Source organism: Borostomias antarcticus (assembly GCF_949987555.1).
Source record: "Borostomias antarcticus genome assembly, chromosome: 4".
NCBI classification, from domain to species: domain Eukaryota; kingdom Metazoa; phylum Chordata; class Actinopteri; order Stomiiformes; family Stomiidae; genus Borostomias; species Borostomias antarcticus.
Window position 1 is genome coordinate 35,024,266 of NC_140237.1, and position 19,668 is coordinate 35,043,933.

Below are 19,668 nucleotides of genomic sequence, written 5' to 3' on the forward strand. Positions count from 1 at the left end.
TAGTTGCTTAGCTAGCTAACCCAGACTAGCTAACCCAGACTAGCTTACCCAGACTAGCTAACCCAGACTAGCTAACCCAGACTAGCTAACGCTAGATACCCCGCCAGCCGCCACAAGCATAGCCCCACTTGTTGCTAGCTAACCTGTGCCTAACATTAGCTAGCCACTAACGTTAGCGTTGCAATGATCAGACACTTCAGTTCTCCCCCGCCACAAACCTACGTGAAACACTGGTTTCTTTTAGCTTGTATTGTATTTGAAGTATTTCAGAAACACACCAGCTTGGGTTTAGCTAATCCAGTAACGTTAGCCGGGGGTGGGGGGTGCTTACCTTCTCGTGAATTTCGGGATGACCGTTCTCCAAATGTCGCTTTAAGTTTGTTGTATTTTTGCCAGTAATTTTCACCCCACACGGTTTACAAATGGTTTTGTTTTCCTTTGCATCAAATATGAAGTTTATCCAGATGTCTGCTCTCCTCTTTCTCCCGGTGTGTGAACGTTGACAAAGACATTTCTGAACTGTGGTAATTTACTGAACAGTTCAGGCGCAGCAGTCGTATGCTGTTAGTTGACTTCCCGCCGGCCGGTGTAGCAACGGTACTATTCACATGTAGGCCTACACACAACAGGCTGCCTGTAGGTTGCATCCAACTCGTTCTATTAATACATCCATGATCCAACTGCGCACATCCCGAACCTCGACATTCTGATTTGAACTTTTCCCATACGTCCCTCCATAACCATTTTAGTCTAGTTTTTATTTGTTGACGAAAATGTGAATAGATATAGTCATAGTTTTTGTCATCATACATTCATTTTTATTTAGTTATCGTCTCGTGACGATAACCCAAAAAATGTCGTTGACGAATAGTTTTCGTTTTAGTTCTCGTCAACGAAATTAACACTGGCTCGAGTCAAAGAAGAAAAAAGAAAAAAAAGAAAAAACGATTGTGGACCCATTCCTGGGTGTCTCTAAGAGAACAGTATGGGCTGTCTATCCTTAAAGGTGAACTAGAAGTAACGGATGTGTCATCCTATTGGTCAACATCAAGGTACGTCATAGGCATGGTCACAGAGATGTCAGACTAGGCAGGAAAATGCAAAAAAGTCTGACATGCTACACTTTTTGACTGGGTGTCATAGGGCGTGCCATCTTCAATCATATCACACTACAAGTTGTTCCCCACGTTCATAATCGGGCCTGACGCTGGACACTTTGTCGGCGACAAAAAATCGGGCCAAAAGCACTAAATCTGCAGACGGCATGCTGAGACAAGCCAGAAAGTCTAACGCTCAACTTCCGAGGATTGACCTTCCTTTCAGAAAAGGGGCGACTCTTGTTAAATGGGGTGGGACGCAAGGACTTGAAGAAAACAAGGACTGTTAGTACAGTGAAATTGTTTATTTGGTAGGGATATTTGATTTCATTGTGTTTCTACATAGCTTTGGGTATTTTCAATGGGCATCAGCCCAGACATTGCTGGTGCAGGTTAATAGCTAGATTTTTAGTATTACAGAACATTTCCTTTCATTTGAGTCACATCCCAAAGTAAAATGAAGGACCGGTTCAAGCTATTCACAACTGATGCCAATTATTATATGGACTTCAAACATCTCTGCAGATTTTAAAATATGCCATACGAAGAAAGTGCAACCCTACATTTGACTCCCAGTTCACAAGTCAGGCCTATCTGATGTCCCCCAACAGGGGACACGACAGTTTAGAGTGATTATCTTTTGAGAAATGCCATGCGTAAGTGGATGGCGAAAATGTCTTGAATAAAAGTTCCCTTTTATATAAAAACAATTTTCAATAATAAATAAAATTGAGCCACACTTTGCTGATGTACGACTTTTAGAGAGGGCTAGAGTAGTAAGGGCGTGCTTTGTTGGGATCCTCTAAATGACTTGACAAACAGCACTATTATGGATTTATAAGTCAGAGACCACGACTCACCCACTGACAAACACAAATTGGCAAGCCATTCGCCGGCACTTTTTCCCTCATTACATATGTATTTATTTCTGTCGCTCCTCTTTTTATGCTGTCTGGTCCTGTCAGAGGCTGTGCATTGGTGTGCATCAATAACAGGGACATTCTGACTCCTCGCTGATTGGAATGAGGTGGGAGGGAGCCAGACGGTCACACACAGCAAGCTCCTGCTTCCCATCCTCTGCCTTCAAGGATGGTGAGAAGCGGCAGCCTTGTTCTGCACCACAAGGCCATGTTAAGGCCTTCTGCCAGAGGCTTATTCCAGGGGCTGTCACACACACACACACACACACACACACACACACATACACACACACACACACACACACACACACACACACACACCTATTGCAATGTCACTCGCCTGACTCACAAACCACTTGATTCACATACCACCCACAAGGCCCTGGAAAAGCAACTACTGTAACACCAGGATGACACGTTTTCAGGGTGAAACAACTTAGCAGGTGATGTTCCCTGACAGAAACTCAGCTAGAATGTTCTGCGTCAGATCACAGAGTAGGGCTGCAGGAGTGGGAGGTGGTACATCTGTGAGGAAAAGGATATCCACACTCTGGATTAATAGCTCCCAATACTTTATTCGATGAGCAACGTTTCGACCACAAAGGGTCGTCTTCAGGCAAAAGGTCTTCTTCAGGCAAAAAGAAGACCCTGTGTGATTGAACCATAGCTTCTTTTCGTCTCAGATTGGTCTTTTTTTATCCTGCACTTGGCCTAAGGACAGGTTGGATGTGCACACAGGTACAGTACTCTAGTTGCTCTAGGTGGTACATCTGTACCTGCAGTATATGAGCTTAGTGAGGACCATTCACTAGATACAAACTCAACACTTGCATTGTTGTTGTTAAAAGAGTGTTCGGAATCAGACACCGTTTGTTGCCATGCAGTTTTACAACGTGCTAGGAATTTGCTTTCTGGCGAGGTGAGACAGGACAGTGTATACAGTGGTTATTATGCAGAGTGTAATGTGTAGATGAGTGTCTATGTGTATATGTGTGTGCGGCGTGATGTGTGAGTACGGTGTGTCCTATACATACATTCAGATCAGGTTCGCTTGCTAGGTGAAACCATAGAAATGTTAATGTTTTACTCCTGTTTGAATGTGCTATTATGTCTTCTTGTTGTTGTGCTGGTTTTACTCCTTTTACTCAAAGTTCAAATAAGGCTTGCTGTCCCCTGGGCACAAGCGTGTGCTCATGTACTGTTAATGCAGCTTCTCAAATTACCCAATAACAATTTGTGCGACAGTACATGTATCATTGCCACACAGTGTTTCTGACAGAACCGTATTGTTTGTGAAAGACTTTTATAGTCAGTAAAATGACTGCTGTATGCTGGTTAAAGAATATTATAGGGAGGATGTAACCATATCTGCTTCCTTCTCGTTTGTATTATCCAAACAATGCAGCTATAGTCATACTGTATAAGCATGTCTTTATACCCTACTATACACATTGCTTAATGCTGCAATTTGCCAACCTTGAGACCCCCAGACTTGCACAGCACCCCACAGCCTTGCAGCACTTCCTGTAAATGTCTTACAGGCCCATATTACAAGACTGCCCTGCTCTTGTAATCTACGTAATCACTTGTAAGACAAATGGTTGGCATTGAGGCATTTTAGCTCCCGCATTAATTAATGACTTCCTCTTTTCCTGGTACAATAACTCAGGATGGGAGGCAGCCAGTGTCTGCTTTTGGCATAGATTCTGGTCATCATACTCGGGAAGGATTGCATCCACTAAGGTACAGCAGTAAAGCTCACGTTTTTGAAATTCACCGACACAGCATTTAGCATTGCATGCACATGTTTGACACAGATTAACACAGATTTTTAAAACTGATTTGAGATGACTCTTCCTAGAAAAAGTATTCAAATGTTGACATACCTTTCTCATGAATAGTATGTATCACCTAACTATACCGGAGCTGTGTTCGAAACCGTTCCCTATTCCCTATATAGTGCACTATATAGTGTCCGTCATTTTTTCTAGTGTTTGAATTCTCAACTGTTAATTTGATTTGATTATTTAGTCCACTACAAAATACCCACAATTCACATTGATTTCTAGTGAACAGAAGATGTACCCTACAATTTCTCTCGTATACCACAATGCAACACTGTTGTGTTTTACCAAAGGAGAAGACGTGAAGAAGATGGTAGCTAAAGCAGTTAGCAAATGTTACGATGGTTCCTGTAGCTGTTTTGCTGCTAATGCGAGTTTCAGTTCACCCCTGTTTATGCCTGAGAAGTTGAACCGACAGCATCAAAATAGCTACATGAATTATCATTGTAACGCTACGTAACTGCTTTAGCCACCGACAGCTACCGTTAATGTTATGGAAGCTGTCGTGAGCTAACTGGCTATCAAAGTCTTATTGTGCAACTTTACAGCTTGCTATATTAGCAGACAGCACCAGAGTTGACAAACCCACATTCATTTCATTTACACTTCCACACTTGTACATCATTAGAATTTAAACAATTTATTTGGGACTGAACATGGAAACTGAATACCACCCGAGTACATTTCAACCTGCTGCCATCAGTGCTTGGTTTGTTGACGTGACACTGGGCGCGTCTGCTTGCGTCCATCTTCTTCTTCTTCTGTGGGGTTTTCCAGTGGTTGGCATCCTACGTCCAAGAATATCCGACGGAATGACGTTACATGTAGGGTCCGAAAACTGTTTAATCGTTCACTATGTAGTTTACTATATGGGGAACACTACAAAAAGGAGTGAGTGAATGAGTGAATGATTTTGAACACAGCTTTGGAAAACCTCTGCTTTGGGATAATTCATTGAGAAGGGTCCATTTTTTATTGAAAAAAGAAAGATCAAGAAGACCCCTCACCTCACTGAACCCAAACCTCCCATGCAATATATTTGCAATAAATGTGGATTTTTATCAACCATTTTCTTTCTTCTACTGTTTAAAATGCCCCTTTGCCCTCACCTCATACCCTCTTAGACACTGAGCCAATTAGGAGGAACAACATGGTTAATATTTCATGTGTTCTCCGTGAGAGGAATCTTAAATGAATGTTTCCCCATAAATAACTTTAATTTGAGAAAATTCATTTTCAGTCTCACTTTGTCATCTATCTTATGGCTCCGGGCCATGTCCGTGATTATTTCGAGAACAGGCCAATGTATGCAATTGACATTTGACAGGTGTATTTCTCAGGACCCTATAAGATGTGTCGTTTCGCCAGTTAGAAGTAGATCTGCGCGGCAGGATACGCTCCTGTCCAGTGCTACGGTCAGCCCCATAACAAGATCCATGATATCAAGGGGCAGCTTACAATGCCAGCTGGTTAGTTACAGATACCCTGCCATTAGCATTCTAGCTTACTGTAGGAATACAGAATAGGCCAGAATACCTAATGAACAGAATATGTTTGATATACAGTAAATTAGTGTTTTCCCTAGGATGGCAGTGGAGGTGATGAACGTGCGCATGTGAAATCACTTACTGTAGACATTGTTGAGTGAAAGGTGCCAAAGACAATGGCCCTTATTCATCAAAGGAGCGCAGATCCAAGTGCAGATCAGAGCGCCCACAAACTTTGTTTTTTTGCCGACTAGGCTACTCTCACGGAGGGAAGGAAGGCATTCTTCCTAGTCATGCGAGCGCTCCGCAAGAAAGAGGTTGAAAATGTCCTATTCTATCCTGACAAACTGAGGGTCATTCACAGCAGAGATTATCACTTATTTAAAACTCCTGCTGCTGCAGAAGATTCAGAAGATTTTTTGTCTCGCTTACAATGATCCTCAAGAGCTGATGACTCTGGTGAGCTCCCTCTCTGATCTCTCTCTCACACACACACACACACACACACACACACACACACACACACACACACACACACACACACACACACACACTCATTCTAACTGCTCCATAAGACCTGCTTAATTGCCTCGCCTCTGGTGAGACATAGGGATTGCAATTTTTGTCTGACAGACTCGTCCTCACCAGGGGCGTATATTCGTTAACGTTTTTAGCCAATCACATCGCATTGGGCGGTGCAGCTTGGAAATTGTTCAAGCTTTTAGCCAATCAAATCGTGTTGGGCGGGTGAAGTCTAATTGCGTTGGGCAAGTGCAGCCTGTTAAAGAGTTTTTAGCTTGGAAGATTAGAAGCTGAAGATCAATGTTAAACAGTATGTAACAACCTCAATAACGATATGAAACCTAATACAAAGTTTGTAGGGCTGCCATTAAGAGTCATTAAGAGGCCGACTTTGCAACAGGAACACTGGTCACGAACACTGCAGAGCGCAAATTACAGACAGAGCCCAATAAACATATGAAATGTTAATGTTGCTTTGGGGGAGATATAGTGGTGGCTGAGGCAACTTAATGGAATTCATTTGCCGGCCTCCAGACAAATGCGGTGTACAGTATATTTGCCATTTCAGAAGTAGACTACTACCTGAATTTAATCGAAAAGGTGTGGGGCTTAGGAAGGGCCAGTTGTCGTTTTGTGACGTTGGCTATACCTCATCTTCTAGGCCTAGTTCCCACTAGGAGAGCCTGGTAACACAAGGCTAGGCCTAGTAAAGCTCTATTCGCGTGGGACTAAGGTTCTGCATAACTGCATTGGATTTAATGTGTGCCATGCTCTGGTATTTTCGGTAGCAGTGCCCTTTATATAAGCTATTGATGTGTTAAAAATATTGACTGCCTGATGACTCACTGAAGTCAAATGTTTTATCCCCTTGACTTGACGTGCCAAGTGTGGGAGCACGCTGGAGCTCTGTCAGCACTTTTGAAAGCGCTTATGGAGCAAACAACTTGTTTACCCGCGGGTAACCAGCTATGTGATGTAGGGAGAACATGAGAGTCGTGCGGGGGGAATCTAGGGTCTGTGGCAATGAGGGATGAGACGTAATGGGCGAAAGCCCTTGTTTTATGACTGTTAAACTGCATATGGACAATGCTTGACTGACTCCCACCTGGCTGTGAGTTCATCCCCTTCTATATACACACATACAAACGCATGTGCGCACACACACACACACATGCGCCTCTAACATTATAGACTGCTTCTCAAGACCAGCCTATGACCGGCTGTTCTACTGACAGAGTTGTCCTATTAGGCTGTTTCCACCGATGAGCTGTATGAACAGTGCCAAAGCTTAGAGCACACGTTAGCACTGAATGTCCTGTTATTGCAGACTGCAGATTAACTACTGTAGCTAATAGCTAGCTAATGTCTCTACAGTCTTGCCAAAAACCGACCGTCCTCATCATCAGAATAGCCTTTTACAGCCTACGCTTCAACTTTTTTCAATTGTCATCTGTAGAGCGCTGTAGATCTCATTACCCATTGTAAACAATGAGAAAATAGTGCTAGCTCCAAAATACAGCTTGTCGGTGGACACACACCCTTATTTATTTTGTTCTTTGTATCTTCCAAACGTTCTGTTGCTCCTTGTGTTTATTGAGGACCTACGATGTAAGGCCATGCCATCAAAAAGGCAGATAGATAGACCGTTAAAGATCCATTGATTATCTAAGACAGAACATGCAGAATACACGGACACTTTGCACAAGTAACTTCAAATTTTGTCAGTAACCTAACTGACTTCAAAGTTTGTGTGTTCAAATCCATTTCATACTGAGCTATTCTATGTGTAGTCTTACTAAAGTTCAAACAAACATAACTGTCACAGGCGCAATAGTGCCAACACACGTGTGTAGTCTCTATAGCCCTTCGGGTGGGACTCTCCATGACTCCACCAGTGTGAAAGACTGAACAGGCAGTGAACTACCGGCAGTGAAATGCATGTTTAGCCCTGTTTTAAGGTGACTTATGATCATATACAATGGTTCAGATCAAAACGTTGACAAAACTAGCACTTTTGCGAATTTGGTGTCAGAACACCAACGGACACCAATTACCCCCTTGGTGAGCTTCTTGTCTTTGAAATGAAGAGTTTAACATGTTTTTGAAAGATTTTTCAAGGTGCCCATCCACATCCATTGTATGACCAAAACGGTGGTAGAGCAATTATCAGACTTTCTCAAAAGTGCTAGTTTTGTCAACGTTTTGATCTGAACCATTGTATATGATCATAAGTACTGTAACCTTAAAACAGGGCTAAACATGCATTTTCCCTTTACTCCACTATCGCGTCGGGCCTAACGCCCCGTAGCTGTGGTAAAATCCCCTGTAACCCACTGCCTCTCGTGGTCAATTGCTTTTCTACAACGGTTACTACATATATATATTCACAAAAAACACTCAGTAGTAACATTCAATCATTTATTTACTGATCATTCTTATCATTTTAGTATTTACAAAATACACGATAGGCTATAGTTCTGAATGAAATGGTTGCCAGGCAACATAGGCTATCTCGCCTATTTGGGTTGGCCTTGTTCACATAAGCCATAAGGCATAATTCTGGTGGTTCATGTTTATTTGAATATTTCCAGCCATGGTGCAGTTATTAAAACAGTTCTCCAGAGCACTCGTTTTTTCTGGTAGGGGTGTGGAAGTGTTGGAGTCGAACTGATGAGTGCGTTATTGTAATAGGATACGAAAAAGGCGAGGTTGCTGCGAGTGGTTGCTGAGCGAAGCATAGCCTACCGCTTGATTTTATCAATGGCCTCGTCAATGAGATTTGCCAATAAACATATGAAATGTTAATGTTGCTTTGGGGGAGATATAGTGGTGGCTGAGGCAACTTAATGGAATTCATTTGCCGGCCTCCAGACAAATGCGGTGTATATTTGCCATTTCAGAAGTAGACTACTACCTGAATTTAATCGAAAAGGTGTGGGGCTTAGGAAGGGCCAGTTGTCGTTTTGTGACGTTGGCTATACCTCATCTTCTAGGCCTAGTTCCCACTAGGAGAGCCTGGTAACACAAGGCTAAGCCTAGTAAAGCTCTATTCGCGTGGGACTAAGGTTCTGCATAACTGCATTGGATTTAATGTGTGCCATGCTCTGGTATTTCCGGTAGCAGTGCCCCCTTATATAAGCTATTGATGTGTTAAAAATATTGACTGCCTGATGACTCACTGAAGTCAAATGTTTTATCCCCTTGACTTGACGTGCCAAGTGTGGGAGCACGCTGGAGCTCTGTCAGCACTTTTGAAAGCGCTTATGGAGCAAACAACTTGTTTACCCGCGGGTAACCAGGTATGTGATGTAGGGAGAACATGAGAGTCGTGCGGGGGGAATCTAGGGTCTGTGGCAATGAGGGATGAGACGTAATGGGCGAAAGCCCTTGTTTTATGACTGTTAAACTGCATATGGACAATGCTTGACTGACTCCCACCTGGCTGTGAGTTCATCCCCTTCTATATACACACATACAAACGCATGTGCGCACACACACACATGCGCCTCTAACATTATAGACTGCTTCTCAAGACCAGCCTATGACCGGCTGTTCTACTGACAGAGTTGTCCTATTAGGCAATTGTTGTCAATACAATAACTGATGAGTGCGTTATTGTAATAGGATACGAAAAAGGCGAGGTTGCTGCGAGTGGTTGCTGAGCGAAGCATAGCCTACCGCTTGATTTTATCAATGGCCTCGTCAATGAGATTGACGGCGCATTAATACTAATTGTTATGCGGTCGCAGCAGTGGGTTACAGAGTATTTTACCACTGCTTCTAGCCAATCAGAATCAAGTATCCAAACTCTCCGTTGTAGAATACTCCTTTAACGTTTCTCCTTAGCTAAGGAAACCTTGTAAGGGATTCTGTGCAACACCCTTAAGTAATCCCCTTAACTAAGGGGAAATTAACCCTTAAGGGTCATACTTAAGCGGAAAACTTAAGATGTTTTGTGCAACCGGCCTGGTATTTTGTGACTCCCCTAATGGACAGATATATACATTTATGAGTTGAATGTTAGTCTAAAAATTCAATGAAAATCTAAATTTTTATCAAATAATTTTTATATATGAAACAGCAGCAGTCGAGAGAGAGAGAGAGAGAGAGAGTGGAGGGACAGCAGCAACCAAGAGAGAAAGAGAGTGGAGGGATGCAGCAGCAACCAAGAGAGAGAGAGAGTGGAGGGACGCAGCAGCAGGCAGGATGTGATACACTAACAACATTGTATTAGTGTTATTCAATTTCATAAATATGCATATTTAAGAGGTTTACCCTCTCGTCCCCGGCAAAAAAAAAAAATGTTTGTGTATGCAGGCTACACTGTTATATGGTCCCTACCAATGTTGAAACCAAACCTACGCCCTTGATGAAACCCAATGGGGTGGGGGCGTAATCTGTACTTGCTCCTGTCTGACTGTCTGGCTATTCACTTTGTCAATTAGCAAGATTGCTGCATTGATGATATTAGCCTGGCACAGCTGTGTTAGCCTGGTGAGACCATCCTGATCTTGCCAGCTCACTTTCAGCTTCTCTCCACAGATAAGTCTGGACTTCCAGCTACCTACAACCTCAGGTTACACTTTGGCCGGGTCAATCAAGGACTGTGTTCCGACTGCTGCGCTGCCCCCCAGTAGAACGTACAGTAGAACGTACAGTCATCCGAACTTCAATATTTTGCCGCATCTCGTGGGGAGAGCAGCAACTACAGCGGCAGCGAAGTTTTATAGGACCGTTGTCATAGAATTTACAACTGGCCTCAAGACCTTTCAGATCTCAGCTTTTGTTCTTAAAACCTATTGATCCAGTCCCCTGCCTTTTGCTATTCCAAACACCTGAAACCTTTGTCCTCTCTCTCTTTTTGTAATTCACCACCTCCCTCAACCGTTCACATAGACAGGGTGGCCTCCAGGAGGTCCACACACCTAGAAATCTGTCTACTCCAGAATAACCATCCTTTGTCCCTTTGTCTCCAAGAAATTGCCGCCTTTTCTCATGTCACATGTCTGTATTCTCGGCCACGACCTGAGGGGGCGGAGTCTCGCCACCACGCCACTGTCCACGCCACAGACCCCACAATTCATTCCCTGAGTGGGCTAGAGACACACAGTCTTCGCCGGTGGGTGCATGGAGATTGCCCGGTCCGTAGTAGTACTAGCAGTAGCGGCAGCTAGCCCACCTCACATTTTCTCCAGGAAATGTACTTTCTAGTTTGCTAGTGGTAGCTCGCTAACGTTAGCTAATGTTAGCTGTTTAGCTAGTGGCCATTCTCGGTAAGTGACCAAATTAATGTAACGTCAATTCAATTGTTTTATTCCATAACGTGTTTAGTGACTGCATTCATGTATATCATCTGTCCTGGTATGCAGTGTGATTTCTATATAGTTTTGTCTGCTGATAATACGATTTTAGCTGTCGAAGTACGCTAGCAACATTCCATAGCTAAGTTACAGACTGGAAATATACAACGCCATGGCGGACCACCTCCAGCAGGCTCCTGGGAGGTCTGGTGAGGGTGGCTTTGACCACAGCCCCAATAGATGAATGCTTTTTTATTTTATTTTTTATTTAAGGGCAATTTTTTTCATGTTCCTCATCCTTTCTCAAGGACATTTTTTGCCCTGGGGGAGGTGGTCGTTCTACACCACACCCAGGAGCGCGCACGCCATACTCACACACACACACACACACACACACACACACACACACACACACACCATTATAAATCCTCGGTCCTCTTTCACTGATACGGATTACTTCCTGGCCCCTGTTCTGCCCTGTTATATCCCCCTTCTCTGTTAGAGCCTGTCTGGATGTGAACTGTGGCCACATCACATGCATAATTGTGTGTTTGCTGTTTTGCATAATTGTGTGTTGGTTCCATATTTGGTCAAATAAATAAATAACATTTTTTTGTAGCCTGTGTCACATGGTGTTTTTTTTGTCCCAGTAGAAACTGTTTGTGTTAATATGAATGTGTGTGTTTGTGTGATGTGCGGCTGGTTGGCGGTTATTCTATAGCCAGAATTACTTTTACAGTTAAATTTTTCAGTGAGCATTTTTCTGTTGAAAAGTCATTTAAAATACGGCTTATGGTCACCGGTGAAATAACATGCAGAACTGGTTCAAAAGTGCAAAGGGAAATACCGGCTTTTTTAAGACATTGATTAAACGTTCACATTTGGACCATATTTCACCGACGTAATATTGGTGAAATATGGTCTAAATGCGAACGTTTAATCAACGTCTTCAAATAGCTGGTATTTCACCTTGCACTTTTGAACCAGTTTTGCATGTTATTTCACCGGTGACCATAAGCCGTATTTTAAATGACTTTTCAACAGAAAAATGCTCACTGAAAAATTGAACTGTAATATTCAATTCAATTCAATATTGATTATAGTCGTTTTTTAAACGTCTCTTCAACTGAAAAATGCTCACTGGGTCATAAACGGATCAAGTAGCCTATCATGTTAACGATGAAATGGATGACTTTTGGCTGCATTCGGTGTGTTCGGTTCCTATGGTACGGTGTGTGGTATGGTTCCTATGGTACGGTGTGTGGTATGGTTCCTATGGTACGGTGTGTGGTATGGTTCCTATGGTAGGTTGTGTGATATGGTTCCTATGGTACGGTGTGTGGTATGGTTCCTATGGTAGGGTGTGTGATATGGTTCCTATGGTAGGGTGTGTGGTATGGTTCCTATGGTAGGGTGTGTGATATGGTTCCTATGGTACGGTGTGTGGTATGGTTCCTATGGTACGGTGTGTGGTATGGTTCCTATGGTACGGTATGTGGTATGGTTCCTATGGTAGGGTGTGTGGTATGGTTCCTATGGTACGGTGTGGGGTATGGTTCCTATGGTAGGGTGTGTGGTATGGTTCCTATGGTAGGGTGTGTGGTATGGTTCCTATGGTACGGTGTGTGGTATGGTTCCTATGGTACGGTGTGTGGTATGGTTCCTATGGTAGGGTGTGTGATATGGTTCCTATGGTACGGTGTGTGGTATGGTTCCTATGGTACGGTGTGTGGTATGGTTCCTATGGTACGGTGTGTGGTATGGTTCCTATGGTAGGGTGTGTGGTATGGTTCCTATGGTACGGTGTGTGGTATGGTTCCTATGGTACGGTGTGTGGTATGGTTCCTATGGTACGGTGTGTGATATGGTTCCTATGGTACGGTGTGGGGTATGGTTCCTATGGTAGGGTGTGTGGTATGGTTCCTATGGTACGGTGTGGGGTATGGTTCCTATGGTAGGGTGTGTGGTATGGTTCCTATGGTACGGTGTGTGGTATGGTTCCTATGGTAGGGTGTGTGGTATGGTTCCTATGGTACGGTGTGGGGTATGGTTCCTATGGTTAAAAGTGAAAACATTCCCAACTTCTCCTCTGAAGTGACACACTGTACACACCTACAGTATGGTACAGTACCTCCATCACCTGTCTGCCTCACAGTCTTTCCACACGAGGGGTTGTCTGAAGTTTCAAACACGGATGATGAGACTTTTTACTATTGCACTTCTCCCAGCTATAGTGCTTGGTTTCTTACAAGGAGTATTGAAATGAGGTTTTCACTATACTTATTTGTCAAGCTACTGTACAGTGTTGAAGCATCATGTGGGTGAATTGATTCATCATCAGAACCACTAGCATGGTCAGGTAACCTTGAATTTAAATACATTTTATGTAGAATCTATAACTGCTATTTCAAGACCATCCTTTCAACAATTTCTCATTTCAGGCTCTCTAGCTGTGGAAAGGTTATTACGGTAAAATACTCATACACGTAGATACTGTATACTAGATTTACCATGTGATTGTTCCTAACTGTTACTTTCCCAACATTCATAATCACAATCATTCTCATCCTCCGCTGCACTCCTACTGCTTAGGCCGGCCTTACACCAACCGACTTCTCACCCGATTTCACTGTAGCAAAGTTTGAGATCCGAGTCAGAAAATGTGAGTCGTACTGTAGTGCCCTCCCGTAATCTTGATCATTTTGTGTAAGGTGTCAGTCAGAGTCTTTTTCTCATCTTGACGTTCTGATCAAATCAAACATGTTTAATATTATCAAAGGTTTTTAGTCTTAGCTTATGCAAATGACACTTCATGATCCAGGTCTTTGAAAAATCATATCAGTCATATCATACCAGACTATAGTCTGACTAAAAATGCGACGCATTGTCTTTAGATGTGAGCGGGTGTCAGACTTTTGTCTTTGAAAAGTCTTTTCAAGGTCTTCTAGTGTATGGTACAGTAGGCATTGCTTGCAGTGAATGAACCTTGCCTGTGTTGAGTTCCTCTGAAAGCTCTTGAGAGCATGGAACAGTCTGGAGACTCAGCTGCTGTATGATCATTCATGGTCTGTAAAGTGCTGCAGCTCATGTAGCCCAGTATACCTGTAGCATTGCCGTGTGTGTGTGCGTGCGTGTGTCCGTCCGTCCGTTCATGTGCGTGTGTGTGTGCGGACGGACCTGGGCACTGTTCAATCAATCAATCAATCAATCAAAGCTTTATTTGTATAGCGCATTTCATACCCAGAGGCAACACAATGCGCTTTACAGAGAACAAGGGAGGTGGGCAGACGTCCCACCCCTACATATTCCAGAGGGAAGCAAAAAAACAGTAATCACCCGGGGGCCAGATAAGTGAGCTGTAAAAAAAATCTTCCCTGACCCCTCTCAACAAGGCGATCGAGCAAGCTCCTGGAGTATGTTTGTCTACCGGCTAAGAACATTTATAAAGCAATAAATACCATTAAATTACATTTTCAGAGTAAGAGAGGCTAATAACATCATAGGAGAGACATGGCAAACATTGGTGTATGTCTGTGTGTGCGTGAATGTGCCTGGGCCCAGATAGAGGCAGGGGTCAGGGGAAGGGTCGGGGTAGGAAAAGGATACGGACCCGGGTTAGGGTGAGGGGAAGGGGATCTGAGCCCAGGACTGGTGTATGTCTGTGTGTGTGTGAGTGTGCCTGGGTCCAGGTAGAGGCAGGGGTCAGGGGTAGGGTGGGGGTAGGAAGAGGATACGGACCCGGGTTAGGGTGAGGGGAAGGGGGTACTGGGCCCAGGCCTAAAGCCGGAAGTGGACTGGTGTATGTCTGTGTGTACGTGTGTGTGTGTTAACTAATTGCTACGACATCTACAGCAGACACTGTTGTCTAAATGCCTGCGATGATAGATGGCAGAGGCCAGGGGAGGGGTGGGGGGTGGGGGCATGCTGACCCAGCTAATCCTGTGCAGTTCCTGAGTGTGGTTGCATTTTGTTTGTGTGTGTGTGTGTGTGGGAGTGTGCGTGGGAGTGTGCGTGGGAGCCGGTTACAACACCAGTCCGTAGCCCTCAGCCCCCCCCGCGCCTCTTCATCAGGCTGATTCATACTGAGCGGAGCCATCTGCCCTGTTCTCCCAGAAGAGAGTCCAGGCATATGGTGTACAGGAGAGCACAGCACTGGAATTATCATATCAAACCTCGTTCCATTTTCAACACTCAAGGGGACAAGTGCACCCAACACCTGACAAAAAAGGGTGGCTTTATAAGGATCCAGGGCTCCCACGGTCTCCCACACCGATGCTTAAATGCATGCATGTGACGCATGCGAACATGGAGGTTTTCTTAAAACTAATGATATGGCTTGAAGAAGCTATCATCAGGCATATAAAGCTGTATTGTCCTAAAAGATCCTGTGTGATAAATGCTAGAACTTATAACATGTATCACAGTGATGAGGCTGATGTTAATAGTTTAGACGTTGGTGGAAAACGGTGGATAAAGTTATATGCATTCAAATAAAATGGCGTTCAAATGCATTAAAAAGTGCAAAGGTTTATCATTATACAATAACTTTATAGATCAGATTGGTTTGTTTTCTTTTAGAGAACCTCTGAGAAAGATTGAGTTTGAGTGTTACACCACTTGCCTCTCATCAATTCCTCACATCTGTTTAAACTCCCAGAAGATACTTAGCGAAGTTCCAAACCAATCTTGCTCCCAGACATCTTTAGCTAATGATTTGAAACTGAAAGTTTCTTTTTTTAATAAGCTTTCACAGGGCACAACATTCCTACGTAATTAGAAAATGTATCCTCTCATTTGTTACTACTAATTACGTTTTTTTTTTTTTTTTGCATGAGTGGGGAGTGTTAGACAAATAGTGCCAGAGGCTTCCTTTGTTCTTCTGCTCTGGGGAAGGCAGACGCTTGTTTGTATCTGTATAACAACATGCCTCGGATCAGGAGCTTCACACTGGTTAATCGTTACAGACACTCAGAGCTGGGGGGGGATCTCATTGTCTTGTCTCTGACAGGACACAGCATATTGGATAGAAAAAGAGGAAATGGAAATGTCGAAACACTCCGAGGAGGATATGAGAAGCGGAACTCAGTCCAAAGGTAGCTGGTCTAGTCACGATGGCACTTGAGGGGGTATTTTCTGGAATGTTCCTTGTGGGGAGAAAGACCCTTAATATTTTAGTTTGTTTGGCCAGGATTTTCCCTGGAGGTGCAATCTAGAATGAGGCATTCTGATTAGCTGAACTCCCTGGGAGGAGGCCCTCTTGGGATCGGGAGCCCAAGGCATCACTTGAATCCTAATCAGACACTGCAGAGAGGTTCTTCTTGCAAGAAGCCAAAAGATGTTTTTCTAATCTGGCCTGCGACAGATTTGTTAACAAAGTAGTCCAGACTGGTTCATATATACCCTATATCTGCAGGGAAATGATCACAGCTTAACCGAACTGCATCGCTGAAGGGTATACAACCTTTTTATTGCAGTACAGTCAATGCATTCGTATTTCTATATTCTGAATCATACCAGGGATTGTGTTGTGGTCAGAAGCTTAATGTAAAGAAAAGGGTGTTTGGAGGTAATGGGCAGCCTTGCAGCATACCTGTAGGCTATGATGTTTTATCCCAGGCTTTACAGTAGCAATGAGGGTAAGACCCTATATTGTAGCTTGAAACCTGTAGTCTATGAATTCAGCCCTTAATGGGCTAAAGCAGCACATTTACTGACTAGTTAAGCCATTATTTGAATACCCAAGGAATTTAGAGCAGAGGATTTGGAGAGAAAAAAAAAAGTAATGACAAAGAAGCACACAAGTCTTAGTTGGTTTGTTATGCTCTTGTATAGAAACCATAATTGGGGGCCAAGCAGCGAAGCTGCGAAGGCCACCATTGTTCTTGTACCTTTTTTGATTATTTATTATTATTATTATTATTATTATTATTGGGGGCCAAGCAGCGAAGCTGCGTAGGCCACCATTAAGTTTCTACCTTTTCTTATTCTTCTGCCATTGGAGTCTATGGCAGCCCATAGAAGCATATGGTAGAAAGTTATGAAAATTGTCACACTCATTCAGGACAGTTGTCTGAGTCTCCTCACCAAGACTCATGTCCACAGCTCGAACCCTCTAGCGCCACCAACGTGTCAAAGTTGGCAATGCTTTTATGCATGCAACTTTTGACCTGTAAGTCTGATTTTGAAAAACGAGGTGCCTTTGGAATCCTTGGTTCAAGCCGAGTTCAACACACCTCATGACGTCATTGTCTGCCATATTGGATTTCCCGCCATTTTGTACTTTGTGTAAAACACTTAAAATGTATCTCTTCCTAGGTTTTTTCAACCAATCTGCACGAAACGCAGAATGCACAATCTATAGACCGATGTCCACAAAAGTTGTACAGGGATTTTTGATTGTCCATTGCGTTTGCTCGTGACAGCCAATCAAAATTGGCAGAAAAGCTGCAAAACAGGAACTGGGATAATATCTCATTAATGTTTTAATCTATCAAAACCACATTTGGCAAAGTCATCCGGGATACACCCATGACATCTGTCACCAAGCCTCATGTTGACATCTCGTGCACTCAAGCGCCACCAGCGTGTCAAAGTTGGAGTTGTGTTTATGCCAGTAACTTTTTAACTGTATGTCCAATCTTCAAAATTATAGTAGCAATGGATTCCCTGGCTCATGCTGAGTTCAAAACACCCCATGGTTTCATTATTACTTAATTTGTTTGATTGCAGAATGCAAGGAACACTTTTGGTCTTCTGCACAATTTCACCAGTTTCAGAGTGGTGAAAGGCGCATTTTGGAAAAAGTCACACATTTTCTAAACTGCCATCCCTCTTCCAATTCTCACAGCTCATACACATATTATATATCAAAACGTTCACACGACTCTTGGGATTCATAAAATCCAAAAAGCTAAGCTCTCCGATGTATATTTTTCACTCTGTGACAGTTCGAATGATGACTCCCCCCCCTCCATTGAAAACAATGGACCCACACTCTAGAAAATGACAGAATCAGTGTTGATTTTCTCGTCACCTCTCCTACACTTCTGAAGACCGAATGACATATTATACATGGAAATGTTCGCATGATTGTCTGGATTCTGAAGAAGTAAATAGTTGAGCTATGCTATGTATACTTTTTGCCGTGTGCCAATTTAAATGACGACACCCCCCCCTCTCACTCAACCGAGAGGAAGCAACCCTGCCAGCTGACATTAATTAAGTGCTCTGGACTCAGACTCAGATTGGGATTCAGCTATTCAACCAAACAGGATACGGGGTCATATCTCAGCAAATTGTTAATGTATCAAAGCCACATTTGGCACACTAATTGGGGACAGTCCCATGACCCCTGTGAGCAAGTGTCATCGCGACAGCATGAACCCTCTAGCGCCACCACCATGTCAAATTTGGAAGTGCGTTCAGGCACACAACTTTTGACCTGTGTGACCGATTTTCAAAAATGAGGTAACGTTGGAATCCCTGGATCATGCCGAGTTCATTGCACACTATGATGTCATTTTCCACCAATTGGATTTCCCGCCATTTTGTATTTTGTGTAAAACACTTAAAATGTATCTTCTCCTAGGGATTTTCACCAATCTACATGAAACTGGCTGTACTGTATATATTCTCTAGACCAAGGTCCACAAAAGGATTACAGGGATTTTCGACTGTCGAAGGCGTTCGCTCGCTACAGCCAATCAAATTTGGCATCCAAGCCGCCAAACAGGAAGTGTGGTCATATCTCAGTAACGTTTTGATATATCATAACCACATTAGGCACACTCATCGGGGAGGGTCCCATGACCCTTGTCACCAAGTCTATGTCAACACCTCGAACTCTCTAGCACCACCATAGTTGTCATAGTTGGAAGTACGTATATTCTGAACCGTATGCCCGATTTTCAAAACTGCGGTAGGGATTCGAATGCGGCGTGGTGTGTTTCAATGGTTGTGTTTGATGCGCTGGTCGCGCGTCCTGCTTGGCCCCCACATTGCTGCTTGCAGCTATATTTGTAGTGTGATATTTGTTTTGTTTCCCAATTTGGCATGTCCCTGTTGAATCATTTAACCAGAGAACTGTGCCTACACTGTATCATGAACTGCAGCACTGGGCTCAGTGTTTTTAATTATGCACTCACTTTATCTCTCAAACACACACACACACACACTGCCTTGCTACCTGCTCCACTTTTCCACCTGGGATCGGAATACAAATGATCAATTTCCAGGCCCAAGTAGAAATACTCGTAGAGGAAAATTAAATCCTATGCCTGGGGCTGATGTGATATTTATCTCTCCCATTTTATCTTGTGCTCTCTTCCTTCAGCAGTTTGCACATTTCCCATCACTCGCTTTCTCATTCAGTCAACTGCACCATATATACACCAGGACAGAAACCTCCATTCTTATTTCCAGGCAGGGGTTATAATTTGATATGCACTTTGGAACCAAAATGGTTTATAGCCAGAGTATTGCACATTTCACATGCACAG